This window comes from Mus pahari, chromosome 18, assembly GCF_900095145.1.
Source record: "Mus pahari chromosome 18, PAHARI_EIJ_v1.1, whole genome shotgun sequence".
Taxonomy (NCBI): domain Eukaryota; kingdom Metazoa; phylum Chordata; class Mammalia; order Rodentia; family Muridae; genus Mus; species Mus pahari.
In genome coordinates this window covers 50,815,059-50,833,295 of record NC_034607.1, presented here as the reverse complement: position 1 = coordinate 50,833,295, position 18,237 = coordinate 50,815,059, and the positions used below count along the sequence as shown (strand labels likewise).

General features: G+C 39.4%; 1 protein-coding gene across 2 annotated transcripts in view; it reads right to left on the bottom strand.

The window, feature by feature from the left end:
• The window catches only part of Camkmt (calmodulin-lysine N-methyltransferase), a 365,448-nt gene that overhangs the window by 315,767 nt on the left and 31,444 nt on the right, over nucleotides 1–18,237 (bottom strand). The window lies entirely within an intron of this gene.

Genomic DNA, 18,237 nt, shown 5'->3' with positions numbered 1-18,237 from the left:
GAGTTCCAGGACAGCCAGGGCTACACCAAGAAACCCTGCCTTGAGGGAAAATAAAAAATAAAAACCACAAAGATGAATTAAAATGTTTCAGAGTGATAACTATATAACAGAAATTGATATTAATTGAAATTAATGGTATTTCTGTAACAACAAAAAACAGGAGGTGACTTGAAACTGGCATTTGAATTTCTATTTGAATTAAGTGTCTTGGGGGCACATATATGTGCATGTTCTTGTGGATGTGTACATGTGGAAAGTCTAGGTTAGCACAGGATGCCTTTCTAGATAGTTCTCTACATTACTAAACTTGGAGTTTACCGATTGGTTAAGCTGACTAGCCAATGGGTTCCATAGACCCACTTATCTCCACCCACAACACCGAGGTTACAGACATATTTGTACAGCAGGCACTTAACTAACTGAGCCACCTCCCCATCTACCAGACCCTTAAAGAAGACTTGGTGTGTGTGTGTGTGTGTGTGTGTGTGTGTGTGTGTGTGTGTGTAATATCTATATGTGTATATACACACATATACATGACTTTTTACTCTTAGGGTAATTCTGTTAAAACTAGAATAGGCAGTAGAAGAATATTATCATTCCTCTTCCAGAATATCAACACAGCGTCACTTACGGCACCTGCATTCTTACCACAGGTTAAGGATGCTGAGTAAAGATGAGAAAGAAGCACTAAACGTGTAATGGATGTCCTCACACTGGTGGTTTCTCACACTGTGGTAGTGTGAATGTGCGTGGCCCAGGGAGTGACACTGTTATGAGGTGTGGCCTTGTTGGAGGAAGTGTGTTGCTGTGGGCGTGGGCTTTGGGGTCCTCCTGCTGGCCACCTGGAAGCCTGTCTCTCCTATTTGCCTTTGGAAGAAGATGTAGAACTCTCAACTTCTCCAGCACTATGCCTGCCTGCACATTGCCATGCTTACCACCATGATGATAACGGACTGAACCTCTGAACCTGTAAGCCAGCCCCAATTAAATGTTGTCCTTTATAAGAGTCGCCTTGGTCATGGCATCTCTTCACAGCAATAGAAACCTTAATTAAACCGGGCGTGGTGGCACACACCTTTAATCCCAGCACTTGGGAGGCAGAGGCAGGCAGATCTCTGAGTTCAAGGCCAGCCTGGTCTACAAAGTGAGTTCCAGGACAGCCAGGGCTACACAGAGAAATGCTATCTCGAAAAACCAAAAATAAATAGATAAATAAGAAACCTTAATTAAGGCACACATCATTGCATACTGATTCTGAAAACAATCAATTCACTTTAGCATGAAAGAAAGAAAATAAAGCCATAGACTGATCGCCCGGGAAACACACAGATGCTATGTACTCTTCCATCAAAAGGAGCTGACCTCTTACAGAAGCTGAATTGAGGACTCCATTTCAGTGTCATCTGGGAAACAACACTTTGTGAGAGTAAAACAATGACTGCCAGCTAAAATGTATGCTGCGGATCAACAACCAACATAGAGCATATGCCACAGCCAGTAGACGTAACTCTGGCAACCAAGAGATGAATGGCAGGGTAGCTTCCTACAGTATACTGAATGGTACCATGCCCCTACTCCCAACCCACACCAAACTCTGAGGGCTAGAAATGCATAAGATAGCTTAGCACCTTCTCCCAAATGAGCACCAGGATTGAGGACCTTGAATCTTGAAGAAGAGAGCTGAAGCAAAAATGAAATGACAAATGACTACAGAAAGGGGAACAAGCATCTCAAGGTCAGGGTAGGTGTGTGTCGGGACGGCAGACACAGGCTGACCTTGGCAGAAGTTCCAGAACCCGGTCTACTAGTTCCTATGCATTTCCTAACCCCACCTCTCCTCTTCCCTATAGATTCAGGAATTTGTACCCTGTACCTTGTACATTCGATTTTGACTAAAATTAGTATCCATTTCTATTATTTTGTAATCAAAAACTTGACAAGGAATAGAAATGATCAAAAGTCGGAGACAAGAGACCTTTAAATCTCAAGAGCATGCTTACCCATTGTTCTGTGCACTAGGAATCACATGCTTTAAGTTAGATCTAGTTTTGTTAGCAGAAGAAAATAAGAACGCCTTCAAAGCAAAGAAAAACAAGTGTTTTTACCTTCGATAATAAAATTCAATAAGTCTGTTATGAATATTAAACTACAAAACTTTAATTATAAACAGCAGGATCATTGTTCACCCATCTTTAGCATCCTTGATATGTTTTAATTGTCTTCTTTTCTTTGTACTGTCTCTTTGAGTAGCAACGTCACCTTTTAATTTTTTATACAACACCTTCCCAAAAAAATGAAGTCAGAGTTATTAAAAGATAATTAATTATATTTACATATTTCTAGAAAGGAATTCTTGGTTCAGATGGCATTACCATTTTATAACTGCAGTTTTTACATTAAAGGGTTTTTTGTTTATCTCTGAAAAAAATCTAGATCTTAGCAAACACAAAAATGCAGGGCCGGGTCTGTCGCACCTCGGCGCTGTGTGAGCTAAGCGTGGGGACACAGGACAGGCACAGGGACTGCTTGTTCTCTCTCGTGGGTCTAACCTTAGGATGCTTCCATTCAAACCAGAGCAACAAGGAGTCGGGATGCTGTGCCTGTTGAGAAATATGCATGGGAGCCATGTATGGTACATCAATTATTAGTGTAAGTCAGGGACAAAGAACAAAGGAGCACTTGCCTCTTCTATGTGACATCCTGGGTACCATTGCAACAACTTAAAGCCAACCAACAAAAATAAAGTTCTTCACATTCATAGGTTTTTAAACAAAGCACTTTTGGTAATTCTATAAACAGGAGCCTGTTTGTTGTAAAGCACTAGAGGAAGACCACAATGGCTTCTGTTCTGTCCCCTCCCACTCGCCTTCTTACTTCCATATTTGGGCTCACAGTGACAGCAGCAGATCTACTCCCACACACATCAAGAAATATTTCCTTAGGCCATTCTGCCCTGCAAGGGTTCAAGAAAATACACCACAGATAAAGAAAAACAGTTGATGAATTCCTTTGTGAATAAAGACTTAATACTCACTGTCTTTGTGGCCCTTGGGACCACTGTGATGGGAAGTGATTAGCAATGATAATGAGGTGACAGTTAATCTCTTAGACAACTAAAGAGAAGAGGAAAGAATGAAAGGGGGAAACTTTACACAAGATACAGGAGAGAGTAGAGAAAGCTCACCCTGACAGGATGCAAGCTGCACAGTAAATGGCAGTCTGTCCCAAATGGCAGGCCAAAGCACAGGCCCCACTAAGCCTGGGTTTTTAAACACATAATTAAGTGATTTGAGGTCCAAATTGTGCATACTATCCTCAGGGACCTCCACATACCCTAACTGCTCTCAGATTTTGTATATTCAGAGTCTATCTCTTACAACTAAGCCTAAAGAAAGAAGAAGATCATGACAACAAAAATATTAAGTAAAAACCTATCTGAGGCTTTATGACTTAACATACACCAGAATTATACACAAAATGACTCGTGTTTTTATTACATATAACTGGATAGGAACTTTGGAAATTTTCAAAACACAAGTCGGGGACTTAAATAGCATTGTATCATTATCCAACTCATCTTAGACATGCCATTAATAAATCTTTATACATGTGCCAGGTGTGCTACTACACACCTTTAGTCCCAGCACCTAAGAGCAGCAGGCAGGCAGATCTCTGTGAGTTCAAGGCCAGCCTGGTCTATATGGGAAGATCCAAGACAACCCCAACTACATAGAGAGAGCATGTCTTTGGGAAAAAATTAAATTTAAAGACATAAATCTTTAGTCAGTCCATGGTGGCACACGCCTTTAATCCCAGCACTCGAGAGGCAGAGGCAGGCGTGTCTCAGAGTTTGAGTCAGCCTGATCTGCATTGTGAGTTCCATGACAGCCAGGACTACATAGAGAAACCCTGTCTCAGAAACCAAGATAGACAGACAGACAGACAGACAGATTGACAGATAGATACTCAATCTGTACATTAATTCCTCAAAATAATTGTGTACTTTTTTCTCCTGAGTTTTCTTTTAACTTTGAGTGAACAATGGCTGTGACTATTTTTCACACAGTAAAAAAAAAAAAAAAAAAAAACCTCTAAATACTAAAATACCATATTCTAGGGAAATAGTCACTACCAAGGGAGGAAAACGTTTAAGTTATTCTTGAACATCATAAAACATGAATAACACTAGAGACTTATGGACTCAGTAAGAAAATTAGAACACAAACTAGAAGTTGTGTTCATCCCTGGATATATTTCATCATCGACTGACACCATGTTAAGTGCTAATGTAACTGTCACATAAGACGGTCAGGATGATGCTAACTGGAACACTTCTGGAGCTCTGGTTTCCTATTTAGAAAGCTCTATGTTGACCTGACTTGATTCTGTGATATATGACACTCTTCTATATGTGGCATATGACATTTTAACTTCCCAGCTATGACAGAAGTTACATCTTCCAAATAAACCTTGGCAAAAGCTAACCAGTTATGTGCTCCCATGTTGATGAAGCATGGGCAGGTAACTCAAGTCACATTCTTGGGATTGCTTAGGAAATGTTATGAAAATATCTAAGAACCAAATACTGTGCCAATATGCAAAACAGAACAATGTAAGTGAAATAAACAGATATCCAAACAAATGTCTGCAAAATATAGCGTGTTTACACTTCCCAAGGTTATACTTAAACTGTATTTAATGTGGGACATGGGTTCACTTGGTTCACTTTGACAGCAAATGCCTGCAGAAGTAAAACAGGCCTCTAGCACCCACCTGAGAAAGGCTGGAGTGTTAAAAACAGATTCCAGAAAGACGATAGGGATGGCAAAGAGGAGTATGCATCTAATAATGTAAGACCATTTCATTCAATTTACAAGACAACTTGTCTGGCTTCATTTCTAGCTTACTATATGCACATCTGTAGGTCATACTATATGCACATCTGTGGGTCATACTATATGCACATCTGTGGGTCATACTATATGCACATCTGTGGGTCACACTATATGCACACCTGTGGGTCATACTATATGCACATCTGTGGATCACACTATATGCACATCTGTGGGTCACACTATATGCACATCTGTGGGTCATACTATATGCACATCTGTGGGTCATACTATATGCACATCTGTGGGTCATACTATATGCACATCTGTGGGTCACGTGCATCTTAAGAGGACTCTTTGTTAAGCCTGGGACATTTCTCACATTGTGAATTCCTTCTTACCAGAATGAAATCAAGAACGCCCAGTCTTAGCCAATCAAATCCTCCATGTGAGTCATTTATTGCCAAGCAAAGGTGAGGCACTTGTCCCTGGGATGCACTGTTTTATTGAGTGTAAGGGAAGGACTTCGTTCTTTCAGAGGCAGCCATGTGAGAGCATTTAATACTTACTGAGCGCAGACTGGGTTCAGTGCTGAGCAGGAACAGCAAAAAGATATCTGTCAGAGCTACTTTCCAGATGTTACAGGCCGTGTACCTGATCATCTTCCCTAACTCTAACTTTCTGGCTCAACGAAAAGTTTAAGAGTCTCAAAACTGTAATACATTTCCTGTAAAACAGAGTATGTGCAGTTGATTATACTAGTGATCCCTAACAGATTCACATAAAAGGACTCTTCCCTGGCTATGGGCAAGCTCTACGAACCAAACATATTACTACCTAGCTTTCAGCACACAGCTAGGCCTGAACTGAGCTGCAGACTCTAAAATAGAAATTCCCAGCACACATTCTAACATCCCTCTCGGTGAGTGTCTTCTTGTACTGTAGAAGCATGAAACCTACAGCTACTTTCCCAGGTTGCATTGTAATGCACCTAAAGTTCTAGGAGTGAATTAGGCTGCATCCCTCAGATGTACACACATGCTGCATCTACTAGAGAACCCGGTGATGGATGGACAGTGTGTTCAGGGGTTCTGGGAAAGCATACCAAGGTTCTAGCATTAACTACAAAAGCAGCGTCCAGACCCTCAAGTCAACATTTTCAGTGGTGGCCTTCTGACTCTTCACTATGAAGGTAGAGGAGGTTGTAAGGAGCAGTGGATGGAGGGAACAGCAGGAAGCTGACTGAGGATGGAAATCATCCTTCCCTAGGGCTCCAAAATGGATGCTCACCTATATACATCTTCATCTCATACCTTGTGACCTGGGATGGGTGCTCACCTATATACATCTTCATCTCATACCCTNGTGACCTGGGTCAGATTTCTCACTTGGAGAAGAATAATGATGATACATTTATGTCATTTAAAGACACCATTTGTGATAACTTTTATGTCTGCCATTAAAAATTAGTATAAATACTAACTGCACAATTAAGCAATATTTAGAATACCAGAAAGTCAAAAAAGTTAAACAGCAACCAAAAGGAAGAGAATCTAGGTAAGAAATGGTTAATAACGTAATACTATGCAGACACTAAAAGGTTAAACAAGAAGTATGATAGGTTGATATGCCAAGATCTTTTAATATGATAGAGAAAATGTGAGCACAGGCTAATAAATACATGGTATGACCCACTCTGCTTTTCAATTTTATGTTTATGTTTATATATGTATTTTAAAAGTCTACAAGGGGACTAGTAAGATGGTTCAGTAAAGAAAGACACTTGCTACCAAGCCTGATAACCTGACTTCCATCCCCAGTACCCAAGGATGGAAAGAGAGAACGGACTCTCACAGTTGTCCTCCAACTCACACACACATGCTGTGACATGCTTGCATGTCTGCACCTTTGTGGACACACACACACACAACAGATAAATAGATGATGGATGGATGGATGGATGGATACATTCGTAAGTCTGTAAGGGAAGCTGGGATCATGCTTGCCATGCAAGCTCAGGAGCTTGAGTCCTAGCCCCCAAACTGACACTTAAAACAAGCGCAGAGGCACTCACTATGTACTCCCAGTGCGTTGGTGAAGCAGGTGGGTCAGGAGGAGCAGGGGGTGGAGACAGGGGGATCCCCAGAAGTTCACAGATCAGCTGGGCACATGCAGCAGTGAATAAAAGAGATGCTGTCCCAAACAAAGTGGGGAGTGAGAACCCACAACTGAGGTTGTGTCTGCCCTACACACACACACATTACATGACACACCACCACCCCACTGCCCACACACATATATAAATGTGCACAAACACATTCACATATCATACACACACTGCACAAGACAAGCACTTTTCTATCAATTTTCTTCAAAATAACACAACGCACAATGAACTCGAATGTCTGCTGACAAGTAAGTGGATACACAGAGGGTATATCCATGCAGTGATCGCACTGGGGACTTACAAGGAACAGATGAACACATCATAGAAATGTCTCCAGACCTCTCCATAAGAAGGAAACAGTGCAGGTAAAACCTCTACTTACAAAACACTAGAAAATTCCAGCCGGACCTATAATGGCTGATTAAAGAACTGGGGATTGACTTGGAAACAGCTGAGAGGAACCTCTGAGGGGGAGAGACTGCTCTAGTAAAATACACAAGGGTATAAAAATGTCAACTCATCAAAATCGACACATTTATTTACACAAAGCATTTATCAAATTAACCCTAAACAAATTACATTTTAAAACATATTTTTAAAACTATTATCATATATCACATGTGTAATTTTTCAGTGATTTATAATTTGTTCTGTTAAGACAAAAGGCTAAAAATATTGTTCTATTAAGATAGTACAGTCCCTCTTTCTTCAAGCACATGGGCACTCAAAAGATATCCATTAGCATTGAATTCTGTAGATATACGCTTATTATGTTCTAAATAGTAAATTCACTAAAACCCTACTACACTTCATGGATTGATATTATTTGGTAAAGCATTTGGTTAACTGAAACAATTATCAACGTCTTGAAAAGACTTTTGAATAATATTAGTTCACATTTAGACTGACAGGAGAAGAATCAAAGCTACAACCATTTACTAAACTATTATGTGAAGCTTAGCCAGCGCTAGTAGCAATTTCCCTTTAAAAACAATATTTGAATTTAAAACATAAAACAGTATTATGAGTCTCAGCGTGAGTCAATGTGTAGGGGTTAGAAATGAAGTACTGAGTATATGTATAAGGCGATGCAAAATACGTTGAAAAGGAATACTATGGTTTCTAGCACACTTCCCACCCAGGGATTTCAATTTCCATTCTATGGCAGCCACTTGAAGAAACGTGGGATCATTGTTTTCTCAGAATTGAAGACTTTAAACATATAATTCCTCCTCTAAACTGTGATTTCATTATAGATTTCATACATATGCATACACACACAATTTGCTCCCTCTGTTTACATTAGAAATTCATAAAAGTTACACAAAGTTACCAATTTAAAAGGCAAAGAAAAAGACTCGAAGGAAGTATAGCCACTAATGTATTTGTGTAATGCTCTAATCTGTATTAACATCATAATCTGGAGAGAGGAAATTAATTAACAGAGGACGGAAAGATCCATTTGTAAGTACAAATTACCATTAAAAACAGTCCAATACATAGTGAATGTTTAACAAAACAACAGAAAATATCTTCTTTATAGAGAATTAACCGTGAAGCTATAAGAGAAGAAATTTTAAAATAAAAATTCATAGGTTAAATAGATTCTGAGCAGTCAGCAGCACTTGCGGCTCTTGCGGAGGACCCATGTTCAATTCCCAGCCCCACGGGGCTGCCCACAACCACCTGCAACTCCAGTTCCAGGGGAACTAATGCTGTCCTCTGGTCTCAGTCACACACCTGACACACACACTCACATGCACGCAAACGTTCATACGCATAAAGTAAAAATAAGTCTTTAAAATGGGTGGTGGAGCTTTAAGCACACTTGGTTAATTTCTTTTTATTTTGTCTCGTAAAACATGAACTAGGCATAAGATGTGCATGGATGCCAACATGCACACCCAGGGGTGCTACGTACAAAGTGCTGTCTTCCCATCTCAAATTCTATTTTCTCAAATAAAAGAAATATTTTACAAGATTAAGCAATCCCATTCATGCTTTTAGAAACTAATTACGGAGAGTAACAGTTAACCTCTGAGATTCAATAATCAAGGTCATGTATTCAAAAATGAGATTTCTATTAGTAAGTTGTATGACTTCAATAGGAAAATCTCAGCCAAATGTTGCTATTTTAGAATTACCAATTCTTTCTCTTTTTTTTTTTTTTTTAAGTTGAATTTTATAAGGAGCTGAAGAGATAGCTCAGTGGCTAAGAGCATACACTTGGGTAGTTCAGTTCCCAGCACGCTCATCTGGACTCTGCCCTCTTTGGCCTCTATGGGCACCTGCACTCACACACACATGCCCACACAGAGACATGCAACTAAAATCAAAATAAATTCTTTTAAAATTTAATATTATATAGAATTAGTATAGGTACTTTTCTGTTGCTAATTATAGAACACCATGACTCTGAGGGACTGATGGGGAAAAGAGTGTATTGTGCTTACAGTTCCGAGGGTGGGGCCCATCGGGGCAGGGAGGCATGACAGCAAGCTGCCTCCAGCAAGGGGGCCCTGCTAGACTCCCCCAGACAAGGCCACCAACTAGGAACCAAGTACTCAAACACGGGAGACAGTTCTCATTCAAACCACAAAAGTGTAAACATTTTATTTTAAAAAGTAAGTTTCATTTCCTGGAAATGAGCTAAAATTCACTAGTTCATCTCTGGATGTAAAGTTTTATTTGTTATTATTATTATATTTTTGTTTTTGGTTTACATTTAGAGTGTGTGTGTGTGTGTGTGTGTGTGTGTGTGTTTGTGTGTGTGTGTGTACCCACAAGCTTACCACGGCACTCCTTAGAAAGCCAGGGAGAAATGTATGGGGTTGGTTCTCTCCTCCCACCACGTGGACTCTGGGAGTTGAACTTAGGAAGTTATGCTTGCTGGCAAGCGCCTTTACTAGCTGATGACCCTGCATGGGGTTTGTCTACAGTTGTGTGGCTTTTCAGACAAGGCTCAACTGGAGCTCACTAGCCAGCCAAGGATGACCTTGAACTCAATACTCCTCCCTCACTCCCTCCAAGTCCTGAGAGTCCAGGCAAGTGCCACCCCACAGGGACATACTTTTAAAACTCTCTTAAGTCCTGAGGTTTACCGTAACTCACCAGTGAGTTCCCTGGGCTCCCCAGTCCCTGTTTTATTCATAAATTTATTTCTCCTATCCTTTTGCACTAGTCTTCTGACATATTAAAGAATTTATAACTGATACACTGCTTTGAATAAATTAGAATATTTCATTTAAGTGAAATGACAGACGTCTAAGTATTCCTGTGAACAGACTTGGAACTTCAGGATTGATTTGAATTCTCAATGTTAAGACCTCACATGTTTCACACTGGCGTAACAGTATCTTTATATCACGTTTTTATAAAGCCTTACAAACTCTGAGCAAACATACAGCTAATACTAGCTTTTCAGAAGCCATCTTAAAATGGCAGTAAGATGAAAAGGTGAGTTTTCCAAAGGACAAAGTGGTCGGGTTTTTAAACATTTAATGGTTGTGGTATTCCCCTGACCTCGCTTATATAGCTCCACCTTTAAGATGCCATACACCTACTTAAAAGACAAATTATATGCTCTGGATCAGATAAATAGCAATTTTGCAGTTTTTTTTTAAGTCTCAATTTTCAGTGATCAAGAAATTGCTAAAATGTCAAAATAATTTGGGGCGCCTAAGAACTGATTTGCAGGGGAAAAAACCCACATGTCTCACTTTAGATTGGAAGAGATGGTGACTTTAGATCAGAATAACTTAACATTACCCATCCCACTTCAGCTTGTGCTGAGCAGGTTTCTCTTCTACTTCTTAAAAGGATTTAAAATTATTTACAGCCTTAAAGTAAAGCCAGCTGGCATGAGAGCAGATTGAGCTAGGTCCCAGTTTATTCAGTAATAATTCAATGGTTGGGCTAAATGAGTCCTAGGGAAGCTGTATTCAGTCCAAGTCTTTAGGCACATCCAAGCAATCCCATGAGCTATTTTAGGTTATATTACATAATTCTATGTCTCGTCTTCTCTCTTCCTTCTTTCTCTCTATTCTTACACAACAATTACTATTATGCTTATCTCCTTCTCTCATAACATATTAATGTCCACAAGATGTCGAAGCTGCCTTTTTACCCATCTCGGTGTGTACAAATTGGTTCTGTGAAACAAGGGGTTAATAGATACAGGAACTCTTGTTGAGTCAAATATTTACTGGACAGCAGGAACTGGTTTCGACACTGTTTTAAGTGCAACACAGAGACGCCTGCTGCTCTAAGTTTCCTTTAAGGAAAACAGAAATAAAAAAGCAGGTATTAAACAAGAAAGTAAGTACAAGGAATAAATGTCATCAAAAGGGGCCACCCATATGAAGAACTAAAAAAATAGAAACAGCAAGTTAAGCATCCTGGGCCAGCCATGTACTTGGAAAACAGAGTTTTTTAAAAGATTTCTACATAGCTATGCTTTAATCATAAAAATTTGAAAATAAACAATGAATCAGTATTACCATCTAATCCACAAGCTCCAATTAAAATTCTATTTTCCTTTACGGGTCCAAAATACATAACTTGGCTATCATGTCTACATCCTGGGAGAGTTGGTTTTGTTTTTTGTTTTTTGTTTTTTAAATATTTATTTATTTATTTACTTATTTATTTATTTATTTATTTATTTCATGTGAGTACACTGTTGCTGTCTTCAGACACACCAGAAGAGGGCATCGGATCCCCATTACAGATGGCTGTGAGCCACCATGTAGTTGCTGGGAATTGAACTCAGGACCTCTGGAAGAGCAGTCAGTGCTCTTAACCACTGAGCCATCTCTCCAGCCCCCTGTGAGAGTTCATTATTCTTTTCCCTGCCTTCCAAGATCACAATATATCTGAAGAAAAATAGGTCAGTTATTACCCGCAGTCTGACCTTCCTTGTGATTTATGCTTTGGGGCAGGGATACCACAAAAGCATTGCCGTGCTCCCAAGACAGCATCTATAGAAAGCACAAGATCTTAATTTGAACTACTTTGTAAGGTGCTATCTGCTATTGTGAAGTCAATCATAAGTACATTGCATTTGGGGCTGAAGAGGTAACTCCTTTTGCAGAGGTCCTGAGTTTAATTTCTATAAACTACACAGTGGCTCACAACCATCTATAATGGGATTTGATGCCCTCTTCTGTCATGAGGTGCATATGCAGATGGAGCACTCAGATAGATAGATAGATAGACAGACAGACAGACAGACAGACAGACAGACAGACAGATAGATAGATAGATAGATAGATAGGTAGATAGGTAGGTAGGTAGGTAGATAGATAGATAGATAGATAGATAGATAGATAGATAGATAGATAGATAGATCAATCTTTTTTTAAAGGCACATTGCATCAAGTTGTAAGTTGTTAATTGGTATTTTGTGACTACTTTGAAATTAGTACCCTGTTTCTCATCAAAATTTTCCCTGTTTTAGTATTATTGATAGTTCACTCCTCAATCAGCTGTTAATATGATGGCTAGTATATACACTTTTCTAAAAATTATTCCTTCTAGACCAGTGGTTCTCGAAGGGAGTACAGGCAGTTCTGTAACCATTCCTCTTCCAAAGGACGTCTGGCAATGTCTGACGACATCTTCAGGTCTCACGAATGGAAGTGAAGTGGAAGATGGAGGGAGGGAGACATGCTGATGTTGGGTATGAAGCAGGTACGAACGTTGCTATAGCTGTACAGGCTGGTCCATGACCTCAAGCCCCGCTTATTCTAAAACCATCCTGTCCAAAATATCGCTAGTGCTGAGGTTCTATTATATAGAGCCTGTTCTTAGAACATGGCAGTCTAAGATACAAAATTTTATGTTTTATTTTATATTTCACATTTTATACTTTATTATATTTTTAAAATATTTTACATATTTTATATTTTATAATATATTTCATATATATATATATGTATGTATGTATGTATGTATGTATAGACTTACAGAGTCTTACTTTATCCAAAAGATTATTTTTCCATCATTTATTTGGACACTCATTTTCTCAACAAGCTTAATTTAGTCAACATGAACATCTTCAAGCCAGTCTTTCAGGCATATATCCATCACGTTGGGTACATTCTTTATTTCATGACCTATAATGCCCAGTTCTGGAGTTAGCTATTTCTTCAAAGAGCTTTGCTTCTTACAACAGGGACAGCAGGGGCAGTCCCTGAATCTGTGGATCCTGTTCCCCTAACTCCCCTTGCCTCAGTCAGAGAGGATGTGTCTCGTCCTACACAGACTTTATGTGGTGATACCCAGCCCCCCCCCACCTTCTCAGAGAAGGAGAGTGGAGTGGGGAGAAGGGCTGGGGGAGGGGAGGAAAGGGGAGCAGATTTAGAGATGTAAAGTGAATAAATTAATGAAGAAAAAAAAGAAAACCGGAAAAAAAAAAAAAAGAAGACTCCAATATCCAAATAGTAGTGTTCACCCCAAGGAGACCAAGACAGATCTAGGAAATATCCCATTACCATCCTGTCTACCAGTCTAACTACCTCTATCTAAAGTGGCATGTTGGTATCTTCATTTCCAATCCAGCATCACAGGGTTTATTTACACCTTCCCCCTTTCTATGAATGTCACTTCCTTGGTTGACACTGAAGCACATGACTCTCCTTATCCCTAATGAACTCGTCCATTTACTGAAATATAACCAAATTCCCTACAGCAAAGCAGGAAGCTAAGCCCTAAAGGCACCGACCTCCTCTTCTCAGTTTCTGCCCGTGGCTGAGTCTAAGCCTGTACCAATTATGGAGGAAAAGAGAGCCAGTGAGCAAGTCGGGGTGCACAGCACCTGCTCAGACTGCCAAGGAGCCTCCAGCCTCCAGCTGGATTCCCAGAACCACAAGTTCACCATGGATGCTACTTACACCCGCCCACCCTCTCCCCTACTGCCAATCAAACACTTGGCCTCAAAGCGGGCAAGGAAGACAATGGGGCAGAATCTATCCTGTTCTGAACCCTTTGAGTATAGGTTTTCCTCATCTATGAGGAAGAAGTATCAGTGCTTAAATGAAAACCTTTAAGCTAGTCTTTGTTTAAAAAGAAATGTAGATGTAATAAACATGTATTAAATATACATTTACTTAACATTGGATTCTGCCTCTTAAGTCTACCATGAGACAGGTAACTATTGAAATGTGTTCCAAATTATGACTTTTCACATACTTTTTGGTTGTACCACATAGGGAAATGAGGCTAGAACTGAGGTAGCGGGTTCCTCCATGTTGACTAACTTGGGAAGGTGCTACACAGGCTAACGGGCAAGGCTTACCGAGCTGCAGGCTACAATCATGACCCACCTGGCGAGGTGTGGGACAGTGCAATGACTCCTACAGGGTACCTGTGAGCAGCAGCTGATCTTGGTGGTCAACTTGACTACATCTGGAATCAACTAAACCTGTGAAGGATTTCCCTAATCCGGTTATTAGAGGTGGAAAGCCCACCCTATGTCCTGGCCACATCTTCTGGTGGCAGTTCACATAAAAAGAAAGACATGGAAGGAAGCTCTTGCTTTTTGCTCTTGCTTTTTGCTCTTGCTTTTTGCTCTTGCTTTTTGCTCTTGCTTTTTGCTCTTGCTTTTTGCCTTCCCACTCATCAGCAAGGTTATCTATCCTGTTACTGAGACATTCACTCCTTCACCTATATGAGAACCTACTTCTTTGGGATTCTAACACAGACTAAAGATCCTTGGCTCTCCAGGAACCCTTTAGGACTCTAGCGCCACACTGGGACTGCTGAGACACCCAGTCTAGACTGAACTTTGACTCTTGGTCTTTCCATTGTGAGACAGCCATTATTGGACTACTCCGACCACACCACACCTTGTAAGCCAGTCTAACAAATTACACACACACACATACACACACACACACACACAATCAGTTCTGTTCCTTTTGAAAACCCTGACTAATATAGTAACCAATCCCTTTCTGACTGGATTCCTGAGTTCCACAGGAGAGGATTTATGCCTGACACTACAAACCTGGCGAAGAACAAATGGCTGGGAGACCAGAGGCCCTAGGGCCTGCAAGCGCTGCTTTCTTACTGAGTGGACATGCTTCACACTGCCTCCTAAATATTTATAGCTACCTCATAGATTAGTGCTGCTCTCAGCTGTTATCAGAAGGTTCTTTTTGCAATGATGATGATTAATAGAAAGCCAGATGACTTCTTCTAATCTGCAGTGAGTAATTTCTACTCAAGTTTGGGAACAGTCATAATCTCCAGAGCATGAATCCTCAAATTAGTCACTTTTCCTTCTCAAGGGAAATCATGATTTAATTTATCACTTGGGTCACCATGCACATCTGCTTTGCTTAAAATTTTTAGTGAAGAGGTTATATTATCACAGATGAACTGACACTTGCTTTGTAAGTACTTTATTTTTACATTTAAAAGATTTTTATTACATTTCCCCAAAGCAAGGCATATTTGAAAGATCAAACAATACAAAAAGTAATAAATGAGAAGGTAATTTTTCTTCCACCCCATCTTTTCAGGAGCCACTTTTTATAAATTACTCAGACTTATAATTTGATCTTCACAGATCTTTCCATATTTACAGTTCCTTTTTATAAAAATAAAATTACATTACCACATTATTCAACTCATCTAACAATAATATCTGATGTGTCTTTCCAGAATACAACATAAACTCAGTTCATGCTTTTAATGGCTACTTTATAATGCATTGATATAGATATACCACAGACCACAGCTTATTCCCATTTGTGATAGAAGTGAAGCAGTGAGAACGTTTCCAGTTATTCTCCCTACTAATCCAAGGAAGCCCTCAGTCACCACCCGTGGGTGTTACACCCTGGAGGGCACACACCAAAGAGGGCGCCTGCGCCTGCCAGGTTAACAGGGAGGGAAATGATAGTGAGATCTTCTAAACCTTGTATTTGAAAAATATTTTAGGATATACAAAAATAACCAGGATAGGAAAGAATGAACCCTAATTTACTTATCACTCAATCTAACAGCTGCCAATCTTCAAGACTCCCCTTTTCCTCCTATTTAGGAAATTTAAACAAATTTCATTTTAGTTCTCTTTATTAATGCCTTTAAAAATTTATCAAAGGCCTTTTGGAACACGAGTTATATAGTAACTACCTTCATTTTTATGCTCTTAATATTTTACAGAAAATCTTTTTAAAGTCGCCCATAGTACTCACTTCCAGCTTCCACTAAGCTCTTTGCAGTGGAGAAACAGAATCAATGCATCCAAGACAGTAGAAAAAAGACAAGAAAAAAAATCCTCCTAAAAGCATAACGACCTTGAGAAGGAACGACGTCGGGCGAGCACGGAGGTGTATTAAGTGACAGAGGCACAAAGGGAAGAGAGCGGGAACATTAAGTAGATTTTAAAAGCTAGCATTAGCAGGTAGGAGAAGTACTTAAGGGATTGCTGGTGGTCTGCGGGGGAAATTTAAGCAAAGAAAGCAATTCATGAGGAATAGGGCATGCCATTTGAATGTATTTTAGAACCAGTGGCTTAAAATACATTGCACTGATCAAAACCTAGATGAATGGCCACTTAGTGCTCTGCCAGCAAAAGATACTCGGAGGGAAAATATCACTAAGATTTAAGAAAAATGACAATTATTTCTTTTTAAATATGAGTAAGCTACCACTTGAAGAATATAGTGTGTGTGTGTACTGTACACACACATGAGAAACGATACAACTGTGTATTTGTTCCTAGAAAAGAAACACCATGAAGTGAAACTTCAAATTCACTAGAGACAATGGATATTTAAAGGAATTACAAAGTAATCTATCGCATATGAACACGCTAGAGATGTGTTAGAGAATCATGGCCTATCACTTCCTGGCCTTTAGCAAATATTGAGTAAGAAACCATATAAATTAATTATTTAAATATGGTTTCCTTTTTTGGATATTAATTTCAATAACCCACAATGCTTATTGCGTATTCTCTATCTGCTAAGCAGTTATGTATAATACACAAACAAAACTATAAGACTCATATGGTCTGAGGGATTTACACACAATTATAATACAATATATTCAATATATTTTGATGAACTTCAATTTTTATATTTAATTTATTTATTTTGAAGGTATGTTTCTGTGTTTGCACACATACATGAATATCCTGGTCTATATGGGAGGTCAGAGGTTGAATTGCTAGAGTTGGTTCTCTCCTTCTGTCATGAGGATTCGAGAGATTGAAATTAGGTCATGAGTGCCAGACTCACCAGTCCGTCTGGCCGGCCCCATCTCAGTGAATTTCAAATTTGAGAAGATCAACAGGCAGACACAGAACTGTGAGCTCCTACTCAGCAGAGTCAGAAAAGGCCTTATAAGTTGGTAAATGACACTTGAATTGAACGTTGAGAGCTACAGAATTTAGAAATAAACAATTTCTAAAGCCTGTACAAAGCTTTGTTAATACACTGAAACTGGAAATATTTTTTTCTAATATAGATTTACCAAGAACACCATGTAGTCTCCTTAAAAGTAAATTTAAAATGTCCACTGAATGGTCAATACAGCATAAAAACAGAACCAGGGCGGAATTTTAGAACCCTGGGGAGAGGAGTCTACCAGGTGCCACAGAGAACTAACAGGGTTCATTTAGAAAAGAGGTGGGGGGAAAGAGAGAATTAAAATAACATTCAGCTTATCATGCTCTAGAAAGTACAGTTCGGTTCTGAAGAGAAAATCATTTGCAATTCAATCATTATATATCCAACCAAAGTATCAAGATGGGTGTTACGTTAAATCATTAATTAATCATATGAGACTGGAATATGTGTAGCTGTATGCGATAAAAAAAAATGGTCAACATGAAATTTCCACATATTAACTATCTAGAAAGCTAAGCCAGTTCAATAGGAACACCCAAGCATATGGGCTTCCTCAGGAACAGCCCAATCAGGTGCTCCTACAGAGAAACCTGCGGCCAACAGCTGGAGCATCACTGTAGTTTCTGGTTTTATACAACTGAAGACGCCCATTTTATGAAACTTCAATAAGGAAGACGGAAGCCAAAAAAAAAAAAAAAAATTTAAAGTAACTTGCAGGGGCTGTCTGAACAGAAATGCAACCAGGAAACAATGAAAATTGTTTTGAGACACCAGGAAAAACAAGACCCAAAAGCTTCACACCTTAAAAGGCATAAAGATAAAAATGGAAAACAGTAACATGAGAGTTGGAAGATAAAAAGTTGTGTAAATATCC